A 15,906-nucleotide genomic window follows, 5' to 3' on the forward strand; every position below is an offset into this window, starting at 1 on the left:
TGCTGGGCCAAGCATTGGGATGTGGCACTGGCAGCCAAGCAGTTGGTGCCCCCAGAAGCATTCCTTGCCCACAAGGAATGGGCGTGAAGGATAGACATCCAGCTTTCCCAGCCCTGGATGGTACAACACTTCCTACATTCTCTTAGAGCAGTGGTCGGCAAACTCATTAGTCAACAGAGCCAAATATCAACAGTACAACGATTGAAATTTCTTTGGAGAGCCAAATTTTTTAAACTTAAACTTCCTCTAATGCCACTTCTTCAAAATAGATTCGCCCAGGCCTATTTTGTGGAAGAGCCACACTCAAGGAGCCAAAGAGCTGCATGTGGCTCGTGAGCCGCAGTTTGCAGACCATGGTCTTAGAAGATCCCTAGCAACACTAAACTTCAGGAGGGTACTGCTGCAACCAGCTTATTAAAGCACCATTATCAGCTCACCCTCTTCCCTGCCTCGCTTGCTTTCACTTCTGGTTCCCCAAATTATGTTTTTAGCCCCACATTCCCTTTCTATCTCCTGGGATTCTGAGGACATACATTTTGGGCCTGCTATTGTTTCATGGGTCCTTGAGACTGTTAATTTTCCTCCAATCTTCTCAATTGTTCCAGTTAGAAAATGTTTACTGACCTGTCTTCAGGTTCACTGACTCCTTTCTCTGTCCTCTCTATTCTGCTATTCAGCCCATTCAATGAATTTTTAATTTTGGTTATTGTGTTTAATTCTAAAATTTTTATCTGGTTGTTCTTTATACCTTCTTGTTGACACTTTTTAATTTAATATTTGCTTTTAGGGGGAACTCTGAGATATTGGGGTTGCTAATTCAATGGCTTCCATGAGCCAAATAGAAAATAAAAATAAGGGGGAAGGCCTTGGGGAACTGTTGTGATGTAGGAGTTATTATACTGGGTTGAGGGTAGGGACTTTGGAACTAGTCCATAGTTCTTGCTGATTAGCACCATGCACAAATGCAGGCCTGGTTCCTCAGGAAGTCTAGAAAATTTCTGGAAATTCAGATGTTTGAGCGAAACTGTCCAATTTATGCATGTTGGCTCAAAAGAGTTTTCAAACACAAAGCCAGCCAAATAAAACATTATCTGCAGGCTAAATTCATCCCACAGGCATTTGTGAGCTCTTGCTTCAACCTTTATGGGGTCAAGTGCACATTTCCATTTCAATTATTCAGTCAACAAATATTTATTGAGCTACAGTAGCTAGGGACAACTTACCTGAGATGATGACATTTCAGATAAGCCCAAATAACAAGAGGTGGACAAGTAGGATTATGGAGGAGGAATGTATTTGTTTTCTGTGGCTATTATAACGAATTATCACAAATTTAATGGCTTAAAACAATGCAAATTTATAATTTTACCATTCTGGAGATTAGAAGTCCAAAATGAATCTCATGTGGGTCTTAAATGGTGTAAAATCAAGGTATTGGCAGGACTTGGATTCCTCTGGAGGCTCAAGGGAAAGAATCCACCTGCTTGCTTTCTCTAGCTCTTCCTTCTCTTCAAAGTGAGCATTTTCACATCTGTCTCTTTGACTCTCTAATCTATAATTCCAGGGTCAGATCTTCTCTAACTCAACTTTCCTGCTTCCCTCTTATAAAAACCCAAGTGATTACATTGGGCCTGCCCAATAATCCAAGATAATTTCCCCATCTCAAGATCCTTACCTTAATCACACTGCAGCATCTCTTTCTGCCAGAGATTAGGAACAGAGCTGAAGGTCGAGGGGGGAGGAGGTGACACGATGATATGGGTGGGGGGGTATTATTCAGTCTACTATAAGCCGTCTAGGAAGAGGCAACATTTGCAAGGGCTCTGGATGGGTGTCCGCTGGACCAGTGTCTGTTGGATGGAGTCTACTGGGGCAGGGAGGACATTGAGGAGGTAGCCAGGGCCAGAACGTGTAAGGTCTTAGGTGAGGGTTTTGTACTCTATTTGTAGTGAGATAGGAACCATGGGAGACTTTTGAGTAAGAGAGGGATGTGACCTGATGTCCATTTAAACAGGTGATTCTGACAAGGCAGATTTCCTTACATGGAGTGGCAGCCACTCTCCATGAGGCCGGTTGGACAATGAGAAGCTCTCATAATCTAGCAGAAGTGGAAAGGCAAGCCCAACATGTGCAGTGTAGCACAGCATACCCCATATTTCATTTTTAACCATCCTAATCTGCCCTTTCCCTTTCTATATTGTGATTTTTGAAGGCTTTCTTTTTTTCTTTTTTTAGAGCAGCTTTAGGTTTACAGCAAAACTGAGAGAAGGTACAGAGATTTCCCACATACCCTTGCCACACACATACATAGCCTTCCCCAATATCAACATCCTCACCAGGTACATTTGTTGCAATTGATGAACCTCCATTGTCACCCAAAGCCCATAGTTTACATTAGGATTCACTCTTGGTGGTGTAGCAGCAGTGCCCTAAAAATCCTCTGTGCTCTGTCAGTCATCTTTCTCTCCAACTAACCCCTAGCAACCACTGATCTTTTTACTGTCTCTATAGTTGCCTTTTTCAGAATGTCATCTATAGTCACATACAGATTAACAACAGGAATACGTTCTGAGCTATATGGAGTTAGGTGACTTTGTCATTGTGTGAACATCATAGTATACTTACACAAAACTTGATGGTACAGCCTACTGTATACATACCTAGGCTATTGATATAGCCTCTGACTCCTAAGCTATAGCCTGCACAGCATGTCACTGTACAAAATAACATGAGATTAAGTCAAGCACTAGAGAAAATGATATAATTGAAATGCTATAAACAAGATGTATGAGGATGCTGCTGACATAACACTATTTTACAGCAATTTTTTTTTTAATCCTCACTAGAGGATATGTTTAGAGAAATGAGAGGGAGAGAGAGAGAGAAAGAGAGAGACATCGATGTGAGAGAGAAACATCAATGGGTTGCCTCCCCTATGCACCCTGGCTGGGGATCAAGCCCACAACTTAGGTATATGCCCTAATTGGGAATTAAACCTGTGACCTTTTGGTGCACAGAACAATGCTTCAAACAACTGAGCAACCCAGCCAGGGCTTACAGCAATTTTTTGTATAAGTATAAAGAGTACACTCTAAAATAGTGATTAAAACTATAATACAGTAAGTACATAAAGCAGTAGCATAGTCGTTTATTGTCAATACCAAGTATTACGTACTATAAGTTGTGGAAAGCTACCCATAGTCTTCACTAGCAGAGAGGTGTGGACAAGGAAACCAGAAGGCTGGTGGCAACTTCCCCACCAGTTAATCATGTAAATCCTTACTGATAAGATACTCTGTCTGTTACTGGAAATTGCCTGCCTAAGGTCTCTAGGTGTATCCCAAATTGAATAAAAAGATGGCAAGGTCTGAGCCCAACTGGAGTCCTTCCTCTTGAATTGGGCTCCTGCCTGGTCCCCCAATATTTCAAAATTATTATTTCTTGTCCCGTCTCTTTCATTTGCATGAGGCCCTTCTTCCAGAGCTCAAACCCTGAACCACGTGGGACATTCACAACATATGATTGTATGTGCTATACTTTTATATGACTGGAAATGCAGTAGGTTTATTTACACCAACATAATCACAAACACATTAGTAATGTGTGTACTACCACATTAAGACAGCTACAATGTCACTAGGTGATAGGAATTTTTCAGCTCCATTATAATCTTACTAGAGGCCCAGTGCACGAATTTGTGCACAGGTGGGGTCCAGCTGGCCTGCCCCGATTGGGGCTGATCAGGCTTGGCTGGCTGGGAAGAGGGGCCACAGGAGGTTGGCTGGCCGGCTCCACCCCTGATTGGGATGGGAGGTGGGCAATCAGGGGCAGGGCTGGCCTTGGGAAGGGGCCCATGGCCCCACCCCCTGGTTGAACTCCTAGTTGAACTCTCAGTTGAACTCCTGGTAGAGGGGACAATTTGCATATTAGCCTTTTATTATATAGGATGGGACCACCATCAGATATGCAGTCTGTTGTTGATCAAACATCATTATACACTCCATGGTATAGCTGAAATCACACAGTATGTCACCTTTCAGACTCAGCCATGTGCATTTAAATCCTTTCACTTAAGCCATAAGCATTTAAGTTTCCTCCAAGTCATTTCATAGCTTGCTAGCTCATTTTTTGTAGCATGGAATAATAGTCTACTGTCTGGATGTACCACAGTTTATTTATCACTCACCTCCCCAAGGACATCTTGCTTACTTCCAAGTTTTAGTAATTATGAATGAAGCTGCTATAAACATCCATGTGCAGGTTTTTGTGTAGACATATGTTTTCAACTCCAAGGGGTGTGATTATTGGATTGTACAATAGGAGAATGTTTAGTTTTGAAAGAAATTGGAAAACTATTTTCCAAAATGGCTGTGCCATTTTGCATTCTCACTAGCAATGACCAGGTGTTCCTGTGGCTCCACATCCTTGTCTGCATTTGGTTTTGTTAGTGTTCCAGATTTTGGACATTCTAATTAGAGTGTAATGGTATCTCATTAGCATTTTAATTTGCATTTCCCTGATAACATGTGATGTGGAGCAGCTTTTCACATGCTTATTTGCAATCTATATATCTTCTTTGGTGTGGTGTCTTGTATTATAATTTTTAAACTTTTCAACAACTGTAATCGCTAATAAATGCAATTTTAGCACTTGGCCTTGCTATAGCCCCTTCTATCAGCTAAAGAAAGAGAATAAAGAGGCAATATGAACCCTCCTTATCTTTCTGATGCTGCAGAAATTCAGACAAGGTTGCCACTAGCCTATATGTCTAAGTGCAAATTTTCAAAAAGGCTTACCTCATATGACATAGTCCCATACCAGAGTCCAACTTGATGACTATGGCATGGAGTAGATCTCTACTAGCCCCTTGGATGGCTGCTTTGCATGGTGCTTAACCTGCCCAACTCCACATGTTAACCCTGAAGATAGACACTTTCTGCTTCATGAAATTGTCCTTACAAATGTTACTTCTATTGGAGGAGTTCTGCAAGTCATTCTGTATTAGTCAGGATTGATACACTCTGCTACAGTAACAAACCACGGAATGAACACAAAGGTTTATTTCCCTCTCACATCATAATCAGATGCAGCTCAGGGCTTTCTTCCAAAGGGTGACTCAGAGATAGACTTCCATCTGAAGAATAGCTTCTGAGGTCATCATGGAACAGAAAGAGAGAACATGGAACCAGGTGTGGGGATTAGGGCCAGGCTTGTAAATGTCATTCATTTTGCCCACATCTCATTGGCCAGAACTCAGTTATAGAGTCCCCACTTATCTGCAAAAGAAGTTTGGAAATGTGGCCTTCTATGTGCCTAGGAAGAGGAGATAAACTGTTGGACACCTGGCCGATTTCTGCCACATCCAGGCTCCAGAGATTGTGGCCATGTCCTCTGATGGAATTTTAAGCCTTATAAAAATATGTAATTCTGATACTTTATATTGATTTTTTGGCCCCAGAGTAACATTTTAAATGGACACCTCTGAATTCCTAAAACTTGTATATACTCACCATTTTTTTGTTTGTTTAGACAGAAGAGGATCATTGGCACCTATCTCTTTTCCCACATATAGATTTGATTTGTCCAGTCTTATTAGACAAAAAGTTTCAGAGGGTCCACATTCTTCAACAGCAGCTTGGCACACACCCTGTTGGCTTTTGTGTGAGTTCCTGGCCTTGCACTCCCTGAATTCTCAAGCAGATCCAGTATCTGCCTAAAACCGTAGCAGTGTTCTTTGGGGACCCTTCCTCTTAGTTGATTCTTCACATCATTCAGGTTTCAGCTCAAGCATCACTGCTTCACGGAAACTTTCTCAAAACATATGAATTTTCAGAATGGCCATTAGTGCTGCTCGCCAAGTCTCCCTGGGTCTCTATCTTCTAGGCACAGGGTCGGGTTGTGCTTCTGGGCCTCCTTTTTTTTTTTTTTTTTTTTTTTTTAATATATTTTATTGATTTTTTTACAGAGAGGAAGGGAGAGGGATAGAGAGCTAGAAACATTGATGAGAGAGAAACATCGGCCAGCTGCCTACTGCACACACCCCCACCGGGAATGTGCCCACAACCAATGTACATGCCCTTGACCGGAATCAAACCTGGGACCCCTCAGTCCTCAGACGGACGCTCTATCCACTGAGCCAAACTGGTTTCGGCTGGACCTCCTTTTGGTTGGGTGTGGCCGTGCAAGTGATTCTGGCCAATGAGATGTGAGCAGATGTAATCCAAATTACTTCCAGGCTAGAGCATTTAATTGCAAGATACTCGTGAGTCTTCTTGCTTCTGTGCAGAACTCACAGTTTGAGATGGAGGCTGTCCTGCTAGCCTGGGCCAAAGAGTGAGCGGAGCTCCAACTGACCCATCACAGACATGGCAGATAAGTGAAAAATAAACTTATGTCATTATAAGTCATAGATTTGGGGGATTTTTGTAACCACAGCATAACGCAGCCCATGGTGACTAACACACTCCTCCAAAAACACTTGTCACTTTTGCATTTTTTGACGTGTTTCTGTTACTATTGGATTAATGTTTTTAACTTATTGAGCTGAAAGCTCCATGAGGTTAGGGATATTTTTGTTGTCCCCCAACTATACCCCAGCTCTTGGAAGCGATCAATAAATGTATGCCAACTGATTAAATGAAGAATGAATGAACAACAATCTTTGCAGGTAGGTACAATTATCTCTATTTTACAGGGATTGAATGAAAATTCAGAAAGGTTGCATTCATTGCTCAATGTCACATGGCAAAAAAGTGGCAGAGACTAGATCATTACCCAGATCTGAGTCCAGAATTTGTTATAGCTAGTGCTATAACCATCCCTAAACAGGAAGTGCTTGGGGTGCTGAATGTATCTCTTTCTGAGGATCTTCGCCTCTCCCACCAAAGAATGTCTGTTTTGAAAAGTGTAGGCTATGTAGAGGCAGTGACTCCTGGTTTAGAATCCAAGCTCCAAAAAATCTAAACAGCTTGGGAATCCATTGGTCCTTTATTCAGGAATGAATAAGCAAGGAGATTCAGAGTGGGCAGGGTGCTTATCGATAGCTCTCTGTCCTTTGTTTAACCTCTTTATAGTTATTTTATTTTATATTTTAAAATATGTTTTTATTGATTTTTAGAGAGAGAAAGGGAGAGGGATAGAGAGATAGAAACATTGATTAGAGAGAAGCATCATCAATTGGTTGCCTCCTACATAAGCCCTACTGGGATCAAGTCTGAAACCCAGGCATGTGCCCCCACTGGAACAGAACCGGTGAGCTCTTGCTTCATGGGTTGATGCTCAACCACTGAGCCAACTAGCTGGGCATTTTGCCTCCTTTTAAAACAACTTTAATTAATTGAGTGTTTATTTGCTGCCATGCACTATGCCAAGAGTTTTAGAATTATGAGCCCACAGCATCTTCATAATTATAAGGGCTAGAGAGATATATTCACTTGCCCATGGATACAAAATTGGTATATCAGTATGGCTACGAAATAAAACACACCCCAAATGAGAGATTTAAAATAGTAAGTATTTACGATGCAGCCATTGTATGGTGTTACCTTAAAAAATTGAAAGTGTATATTTGCAAATGCTATCACTGATAAAGGTTTAATCTCCAACATCTACAGACAGCTTATACAACTTAATAAAAGGAAGATAGGACTTCTAGACTACTTACAATCAGACATTCTACGAACAACTCTATTCCAACAAACTGAACAACCTGAAGGAAATGGACATATTCCTAGAAAAATACAACCTTCCAAAACTCAATCAGGAAGAAACTAAAAATCTCAATAGAGCAGTGACTTGGGAAGAAATTGAAACAGTCATCAAAAAGCTTCCAGCAAACAAAAGCCAAGGCCAGATGGCTTCAGAGGAGAGTTTTACCAAACATTCAAGGAAGAACTAAAACCTATCCTCCTCAGACTATTCCAAAATATTCAAGAGGAGGAACACTTCCAAACTCCTTCTATGAAGCCAGCATCACCCTAATACCAAAACCAGATAAAGACAACTCAATGAAAGAGAATTACAGGCCAATATCCCTCATGAACATAGATGCCAAAATCCTCAACAAAATTCTAGCAAATCGGCTCTAGCAGAGCATCACAAAGATCATACACCATGACCAAGTAGGATTTATTCCAGGAATGCAAGGATGGTACAATATCCGCAAATCAATAAACGTGATACCTCACATAAACAAATTGAAAGATAAAAATCATATAGTCATATCAATTGATGTAGAAAAAGCATTTGATAAAATCCAACACCCTTTCCTGATAAAAACTCTCAACAAGGTGGGAGTACAAGGATCATACCTCAACATAATAAAAGCTATATATGATAAACCCACAGCCAACATCATACTCAATGGGCAAAAACTAAAACCATTCCCTCTAAGAACAGGAACAAGACAGGGATGCCCACTATCGCCACTCCTCTTTGACATAGTACTAGAAGTACTAGCCATCGCAATTAGACAAGAAGAGGAAATAAAAGGCATCCAAATTGGAAAAGAAGAAGTAAAGTTATCCTTATTTGCAGATGAAATGATATTGCACATAAAAAATCCAAAAGACTCCATTAAAAAACTAATTGACTTAATAAATGAATTTGGCAATGTAGCAGGATACAAAATTAATGCCAAGAAATCTATGGCATTTCTGTACACCAACAGTGAACTTATAGAAACAGAGACTAAAAAAGCAATTCCATTTACCATCACACCAAAAAAATTAAGATACCTAGGAATAAACTTAACTAAGGAAGTAAAGGACCTATATGCGGAAAACTACACGACACTGAAAAAAAGAGATAGAGGAAGATGTAAACAGATGGAAGAACATACCATGTTCATGGATTGGTAGAATCAACATCATCAAAATGTCCATACTTCCTAAAGCAATCTATAGGTTCAATGCACTCCCCATTAAAATACCAACGGCATATTTCACTGACCTAGAAAGAACTCTCCAAAAGTTCATTTGGAACAATAAAAGACCCCAAATAGCCACAGCAATCCTGAGAAAGAAGAGTAAAGTAGGAGGGATCTCAATACCAGACCTCACGCTGTACAAAGTCACTGTTCTCAAAACAGCCTGGTACTGGCACAAGAACAGACATATAGATCAATGGAATAGAATCGAGAACCCAGATATCAACCCAAATCACTATGCTCAGTTAATATTTGACAAAGGAGGTACAAATATACAATGGAGTCAAGAAAGTCTCTTCAATAAATGGTGTTGGGAAAATTGGACAGATACATGCAAAAGAATGAAATTAGATCACTAACTTACACCATACACAAAAATAAACTCAAAATGGATACAGGACTTAAACATAAGACAGGAAACCATAAAAATACTAGAGGCATCCACAGGCAGCAAAATCTCAGACATATGCCAAAAAAAACTTCTTCACTGATACTGCCTCTAGGGCAATGGAAGCTAAAGAGAAAATAAACAAATGGGACTACATCAAAATAAAAAGCTTTTTCACAGCAAAAGAAACCATCAACAAAACAAGAAAGCCCACTGTATGGGAGAACATATTTGCAAATGTTATCACTGATAAAGGTTTAATCTCCAACATCTACAGACAGCTTATACAACTAAATAAAAGTAAGATGAATGATCCAATTAAAAAATGGGCAATGAACCTAAATAGAATATTTTCAAAAGAAGACAGAAGGAAGGCCAAGAGGCACATGAAAACATGCTCAAAGTCATTAATTATCTGAGAGATGCAAATCAAAATGACAATGCGGTACCATTTCACACCTGTCAGAATAGCCAACATCAACAAATCAACAAACAACAAGTGTTGGCGAGGTTGCGGAGAAAAAGGAACCCTTGTGCACTGCTGGTGGGAATGCAGACTGGTGCAACCACTGTGGAGAACAGTATGGAGTTTCCTCAAAAAACTGAAAATGGAATTCCCATTTGACCCAGTAATCCCACTCCTAGGAATATATCCTAAGAAACTAGAAACACCAATCAAAAAGGATATATGCACCCCTATGTTCATAGCAGCACAATCTACAATAGCTAGAATCTGGAAACAGCCTAGGTGCCCATCAGCAGATGATTGGATCGAAAAACCATGGTACATCTACACAATGAAATATTATACTATACTGCCATAAAAAAGAAGGAATTCTCATCATTTGCAGCAACCTGGATAGAACTAGAGAACATCATGCTGAGTGAAATAAGCCAGTCAATGAAAGAGAAATACCACATGACCTCACTCATTTATGGATATTAAAGAACATTATAAACTGATGAACCAAAAGACAGATATAAAGACAGTAAAGCAACAAGCAGACTGTCAAATTACAACCGGGAGGGTAGGGAGATCTGGGGGAGATAAGAGATCAACCGAAGGACTTGTATACATGCATATAAGTACAACCAATGGACACAAAACTCTGGGGAGGGAGGGTATGTATGGGAGGGGGAAGCAATGTTAAAATATGTACACAGATAATAATTTAATTTTTTTAAAAAAGGAAGATAAATGAACCAATTAAAAAATGGGCAATGGACCTAAATAGAATATTTTCAAAAGAAGACAGAAGGAAGGCCAAGAGGCACATGAAAACATGCTCAAAGTCATTAATTATCCAAGAGATGCAAATCAAAATGACAATGCGGTACCATCTCACACCTGTCAGAATAGCCAACATCAACAAATCAACAAACAACAAGTGTTGGCGAGGTTGCGGAGAAAAGGGAACCCTTGTGCACTGCTGGTGGGAATGCAGACTGGTGCAACCACTGTGGAGAACAGTATGGAGTTTCCTAAAAAAACTGAAAATGGAATTCCCATTTGACCCAGTAATCCCACTCCTAGGAATATATCCTAAGAAACTAGAAACACCAATCAAAAAGGATATATGCACCCCTATGTTCATAGCAGCACAATTTACAATAGCTAGGATTTGGAAACAGCCTAGGTGCCCATCAGCAGATGATTGGATCAAAAAACCATGGTACATCTACACAATGGAATGCTATGCTGCCATAAAAAAGAAGGAACTCTTATCATTTGCAGCAACCTGGATGGAACTGGAGAACATTATGCTGAGTGAAATAAGCCAGTCAATGAAAGAAAAACACCACATGATCTCACTCATTTATGAATAATAAGGAACATTATAAACCGATGAACAAAAAGATAGATACAGAGACAGTAAAGCAACAAACAGACTGTCAAATTACAGCAAGGAGGGTAGGGAGATATGGGGGAGATAAGAGGTCAACTGAAGGACTTGTACGCATGCAAAAAAGTATAACCAATGGACACAAAACTCTGGTGGGGGGGCATGTATGGGAATGGGGCTGGGGGGGGGGTATTGGTAAGATATGTACACATATACCTTAATTTAAAAAATGGAAAAAAATTGAAAGTGGAGCCCTAGCCTACTTGGTTTAGTGATAGAGTGTGGCCTCTGGACTCAAGGGTCCCCGGTTTGATCTTGGTCAAGGGCATATGCCCGACTTGCGGATTCAATCCCCAGTAGGGGGAGTGCAAGAGGCAGCCAATCAGTGATTCTCATCACTGATGTTTCTACATCTCTTTTCCTCTCCCATCCTGTCTGAAATCAATAAAATATATATTTTTAAAAATTAAAAGTGGAACTCCCATTTGACCCAGTAATCCCACTTCTAGGACTACTAGTATATCTCAAAAAAAAACAGAAACACCAATCAGAAATAATATATGCACCCCTATGTTCATAGCAGTACAATTTACAATAGCTAAGATTTGGAAACAGCCTAAATGCCATCAGCAGATCAGTAGATTAAAAAACTGTGGTGCATCTACACCAGCGTTTTTCAACCGCTGTTCCGCGGCACACTAGTGTGCCGCGAGATGTTGCCTGGTGTGCCGTAGGTGCAGACAAGACAAGAATTTTATAATTTTTCACTATTTTGTTTACTTAATATTTCATAATAAAGTAATTATAAAATACTTTCTTTGTGTTTATTTGATTCCTATTCAAGAGAATTATTTTATATATAGTCAATATAGGCACAGAGTTAAATTTTTTAACATTTTCTAATGGTGGTGTGCCTCGTGATTTTTTTCATGAAACAAGTGTGCCTTTGCCCAAAAAAGGTTGAAAAACACTGATCTACACAATGGAATAATATGCTATGGTAAAAAAGAAAGAACTCTTACCATTTGCCAAAGCATGGATGGATCTGGAGAGCTTTATGTTAAGCAAAATAAGCCAGTTGGAGAAAGATAAGTATCATGTGATGTCACTCACTTGTGGAATATAATGAACAACATAAACTGATGAGCAAAAATAGATCTGGAGACATAGAAACATCAAACAGACAATCAAATCTCAGAGGGAAGGCAGGGAGAGTGGGAGAGAGTGGTAAGAGATCAACCAAAGGACTTATACTAGTATGCATGCATATAAGCAGAACCAATGGACACAGACAATAGGGGGGTGAGGGCCTGTGCTGGGTGGTGGGAGCAAGCTGGGAGAGGTCACTGGGGGGGAAAGGAGACATATACACTGAGTGGCCAGATTATTATGATCTCTGAACGCATCATAATCTGGCCATTCAGTGTATTTCCCATATAATAAAAGGCTAATATGCAAATTATCCCCTCAACCAGGAGTTCGACCAGCAGGCAAACCGGCCAACTGCCTATGTCCCCTCCCCCTAGCCATGCTGGCCAGACTACACCCATGCACAAATTCATGCACCGGGCTTCTAATATATATACTAAGTGGCCAGATTATTATGAGTTCAGAGATCATAAGAATGTGGCCATTCAGTGTATAATACTTTCAACAATAAAGAATTTTAAAATAAATAAAAATAAAATAGTAAGCATTTATTGCTTATAAGTCTATAAACCAACTGAGTAGTTCTGGTCTCTTCTGGAATCATTCATGGTTCTCCGATAAGCACTGGGTTGGGGTTGGATCTGCTGATCTTGGCTGAGCTCTGTCACAGATTCAAGAATCGTCTGTCTGTAGGCTGGACCTAGTGTCATCAGCTGGGACAGCGGGGTTCTCTTCCACGTGGTCTGTCATTCTCCAGCAGATGAGCCCAGGCTTATCTAAAAGGTGGTAGTGTTACCGGAAAAGCCCCGGCTGGGCTCATGCTGCTTGTCACTGTGTCCAATAACAAAGGGATGGTTGAGTCATATTAGGTGTTTATTGAGAATGCTAGCCAAGAAGACAGGGTACTTACAAGCATCAAATCCTGCCTTCCAGCCAAGTACAGGGGACCAGATAATAAAGGGGAAGGGCTAGAGTGCTACGTGCAGCCCCAGGGGTCGGCAGACATCAGCTATGGTAGTCATCAGGCCATGAGATGATGTTGATGAGATAATGTGTTGATTCCTGGTGGGTTGGCCTGATCATGCTTATCGGTTCTGCTTGCTGGATTCACAGCTGATTCACCTCCCTAATTGCTTCACACAGACCTTGCAAAGGAAACTTTAAGAAAAATGTAACTCCCTGTTCATACATAAGAAACTTAACCCCCTATTCACACAAATATATGGGTTCTAAGATTTAAAATAATATGAATACTTTTCAAATTAATACAGGTGTTCTGTCTATTGGATTGTAAGCCCCCCAGCCCCCATCAGTAGCAGGGGTCCAAGAAAGTGAATAGGCTTCTTGAGGCCCAAGCTTGGAACTATCACAAGACAAGGGACAGGGACAGGGCAGCGAGGCCCTGACCTGCAGGTCCGGTTTGGGAAGGCCTGTAGGGAAGTCGGATTAAACCAGATGTATCAGCTATCTACTGCTACGTAAGAAACAACCCCAAACTCAGTGGCTTAATGCAACAATTATTCCTTTTTCTCCCATTTGGTAGATTGACAATGTAGGCTGGGTTCAGGTGAGTAGTTCCTTAAGCCTTGACTAGGCTCATTCATGAATCTGTGGTCAGTTCTGGGTGGCTTGGTAGTTCTGCTTCAGGGGGCTAGGCAGTTGGCTGGGAAGCCTCTAGTCTCGTATCCTCCAGCAAACTAGCCCAGGCATGTCCACAAGGCCAAGAGAGCAAGCAGAAGTTGCAAGGCTTCTTGAAGTGTACGCTTGAAACTAGCACAGCATCCCTTTCACCAAGTTCTATTGGCCAAGCCAAGTTAGGTCAGCACAGATTCAAGGGGCGGGGAAACAGGCACCACCTCTTGATGGAAACCGTGGCAAAGTCACACTGTAAGCATTTGCACAGGGAGGAGTCAAAGGTCCATCCATTCCGTAATCACTTCAACAAAGGCAGTAAGCAGCAGAGTGGGATTCTAACCCAGGAGGCACACTGCCACCACACAGCCAACTCTTCTCAAGCTTTAACACCTTTGCTCCGTACTTGGCTTTCTCACCTCGCGTATCTTCCCTGCTATTTGAAACCCCCACTAGCCTTCTGCATTAGTCAGAACACATTTGGTTGCAAGTAACAGACATCCAAGCAGCGTGATTTAACCTAAGAAGGAACTTATTAGCTCCTGGAATTGAGAAGTCCAACAGTAGATTCTGCTTCAGGCACAGTTAAAACAGGTACTTATAGGATATCCTCTGAGTAGTCTTTCTTCATCTTTCTACTTAAAAACATTTTTTGTGTGTGTTGTCCTAACCCCCAGCAGATGCTTCCCAAGAGGAGATGAGAACAGCCCAAGGATTATATCCCAGAAGCTCAGCAACCTCATTGGAAAGAGAGCAACAATAGCAATGACAGATTGCACACTGTGCTCCAAGCACTTAGCAGGTATTAAAGTACTCAGTTCTCACAATGATAAATAATTATCATCCCTGTTGTACAGATGAAGGAATTTGGGCCCACAGAGGTAAGATGTATGTCTAAGGTTACATAGGTAATAAGTGGTGGGCCTGGAAGTTGAACCCAACCAGGCTGGCTCCAGAGTTCTTGTTCTTAACTACTTAAGTAGTTAGAATAGAAAAGTAGTAATAATAACAAACACTATTTGGAAAATATAGTTTGTGCTTGATGCTGCAATAATAAAATCATGCCCATTTAACCCTGCCAGCAACCCTATAGGGTAGGCATTCTTATTATCTCCCTTTTACAGATGGGGAAATGGAGCACTGAGAGGGTAGATAAAACTAAGGTTATGTGTGGGGCAGCTGAAACTTGAACCCAGACAGTAGGGTCTCTAAACTCTGCATTTGCTGCCCCTTGGGTCCCACTCCTGAGCCTGGGGTGAGGTCAGCCTCTGAGAACTCTATGAAGTGAGGTGAAGGAAGGCCCCCCCCCCCAACCCCCAGCACAGCCTCTCACAGGCCTTGTGCCTGCCCCTCCCTCCTCTCCCCACCCTGCTGTCTGGTACAGCCTTCCCAGAACCCACTTGTGAAAGAACTCACCTAATGCAGTCTGGGCCCTACAGCTAAGTCCAAGCAAATAGGCAGAGGCCAGGCTAAGTCCCCCGACAGGGCTTGCCAGTGTGGCTGGTGTGAGCCTGTGCCAAGGAGGGCATAGGGTGGCACGATACCTAGTGCTACAGAGCAACTGGGTTTCCTTTGGAGCCAATGACCTTGGCACTCACTAGACCTCTGCAAAACAGTCCCACCACCCGGACAGGGAGCCTGGGCAAATGCCAAGTCATATTTCATACATTTATGAGAAGCCAAGATGTGGCTATTTATAGCCTTTGGAATTGTCTGCTAAGTGAGAACTGGGTAGTAATGGCATCACAGGAGCTGAATCCAGGCGATGCCAACTGCCCACTAATAGACAGCAAGCACCATTGGCCTCATGACTTCTCTGGTTCTCAAAGCTGCCTGTGGGCGTGGGGAAACAGAGGCTCAGAGAACCAGATGTGGCAGGGCTAGGGTTGTAATGCAGGTGGACTCTTTACCCACCCAACAAGCTACCTCGCTGCATGGCCAGGACCTTTAAGGATAAAACTTTATTT

This window comes from Pipistrellus kuhlii, unplaced genomic scaffold (assembly GCF_014108245.1).
Source record: "Pipistrellus kuhlii isolate mPipKuh1 unplaced genomic scaffold, mPipKuh1.p scaffold_m20_p_17, whole genome shotgun sequence".
Classification (NCBI taxonomy): Eukaryota; Metazoa; Chordata; class Mammalia; order Chiroptera; family Vespertilionidae; genus Pipistrellus; species Pipistrellus kuhlii.